The 2,225-nt window shown below is 45.8% G+C and overlaps 1 pseudogene; it reads right to left on the reverse strand.

The window, feature by feature from the left end:
* Window positions 1-451: 451 nt before the first annotated feature.
* Window positions 452-606, reverse strand: LOC128569464 (uncharacterized; annotated as a pseudogene).
* Between the last annotated feature and the right edge of the window lie 1,619 nt (window positions 607-2,225).

Raw genomic sequence — 2,225 nt, forward strand, 5'->3', positions numbered from 1 at the left:
TGCACTTCCCTACCCCTTTTCAGTTAAGTGTAGCTATGTAACTTGCTTTATCCAGAAAAAATAAAAAATAAGAAATGTGAGAGGAAGTAACATGGGTCGCTTCCAGGGGGAAGCTTTAAGAGCAGTATGCATTTTATTACATTCTTCTCAGCTTCGGGAATGACCACTGGCAATGCTCAGGTTGGTGGCTGCTCTATCAACTCAGAACCTGAAATAAAGAGGACACACTTCAGCCCACCACAGTCCCACAATGAATGTTTGAGGCTACTCTCTTGGGGTTATTTGTTACTGTAGCATAATCCAGCCAGTCCTGACTGCTACAGGGCCATGCCTGGTAAGTCATGCCCTAGGGATAACCTACCAAGGGCCTTCCTTTGTTAAACCTGGGTTTGGTGACTCCAAGTCCACCTCCCTGGTCTGTCAAGTAAACCTGCCGCAAAGGAAGAAAGGTGCTCTTGGGAACTCCATGAAAAACTTCAGGATTGAGAAAGCAGGGGATTCTCAGTCCTTAAAAGGCACCTGGTGTCAGGTACATTAGAAGTTTAATTAGCAATAATTGTGCCTCGGATAACTTCATTGGCTACAATACTGCCACTGCACAAAACTTAATTACAGGCTTAAATGATGCTCATACATCAAGTACCTGTCACAGTCCCTGGCAAGCAATGAGCTCTGGACAAATGCCTTGACAGCAAAGATACTCACTGAACCTTCATTGTTTCTTAAAAACTAAGAATCCAACAATAAGGGGAATGGTTAGCTAATTATGGTATGTCCATGTACTGCTAAGCAGTTGAAAAAGAGGAAGAGAAGGGAAGGAGGTAGAACAATGTAAATGTAAAGCATAGGTCATTACAGACTACTGTTAACTGAAAAGAGCAAGTTATCAGTTTGGCTTTGGAAACAGACCTGGAATTGAGTCCTAGCTCTCCTAGCTGAGTCTTGGGCAAGGTTCTTAACTGCTGTAAACTTCAGAGACTGACAATAATACGAGCTCAATGAAAATGAGCTATTACCTTTTTGTTGTCATTATTAATAATAAATCTGTGGGTCAACATTGGCTGAGCACCTGACTCCCAGGATTGTAGCTCTGCCATTCTGTATTCCACCTCCCCTATGACCCTGTGAGGGGATCTTAATTCATTTTACATACAAGGACACTGAGGCTCAGAAAGGTTAAGCCAATTGCCCAGAGACCCCAAGTCATCAATAGGGGAGTCAAGATTTGAACCCAATCCTATCTGGCTGCAAAATTCATGCTCTTAACTCCTGTACCTTGCTGTCACCTGGCACTGCATTCTCAGTGTCACGGGTTATAGGGCTTTGTTTCTGATGGAGCCATCCCGGTAGAGTCATGCCCCCCAACAAAACACCATAGACAGGTCCAGTCAAAATCAAGCCATTTGATGAATGGTTCTCAACTTTTGAGTGCTTACAGCACAATTTTGAATAATTTTGAATTCCAGAGGCTTCCAAATGATAGGAAAAAAGTCAGCTATGATGACACTGTGAGAGCCAACCCAATAGGGCCTCATGGTCTTCATGTCCTGTGTGGTCCCCTCCCATACTGATTAGGGCTGACCTGTGTAAACAACAGGATACTCAGAAGACAACAGCATGTAATCTCTGAAGCTAGACATAGAAGACCATATGGCCTCCACCCTGCTCTCCCTTGCTCTGGGAGAAGCCGACCTCCATATTATAAAAACATTCAAGAAGCCCCACAGAGAAGTCCACATGGTGAAGAACTGAGACTGCTGCCAAGAGCCAGGTGAGACTGCCATCTTGGAAGTGGATCCACCAGCCCCAGTTGAGCCTTCAGATGACTGCAACCCTGGCTGACATCTTTTTTTTTTTTTTTGGAGACAGAGTCTCACTATGTTGCCCTCTGTAGAGTGCCGTGGGTCACAGCTGACAGCAACCTCCAACTCTTGGGCTTAAGTGATTCTCTTGCCTCAGCCTCCCAAGTAGCTGGGACTACAGGCACCCACCACAACACCCAGCTCTGGCTGACATCTTGATTGCAACTTTGCAGAGCACGGTGGCTCACACCTGTAATCCCAGCACTGTGGGAGGCTGAGGTGGGATGACTTCTTGCGCTCAGGAGTTCTAGACTTATCTGAGCAAGAGTGAGACCCCAACTCATGAAAATAATTGAAAAACCCAGCCGGGCACAGCAGCGAGTCCCTGTGATTCCAGTGGCTTCAGAGGCTGAGGCAGCAGGA

The sequence above is a fragment of the Nycticebus coucang genome, chromosome 17 (assembly GCF_027406575.1).
Source record: "Nycticebus coucang isolate mNycCou1 chromosome 17, mNycCou1.pri, whole genome shotgun sequence".
Lineage (NCBI taxonomy): Eukaryota > Metazoa > Chordata > Mammalia > Primates > Lorisidae > Nycticebus > Nycticebus coucang.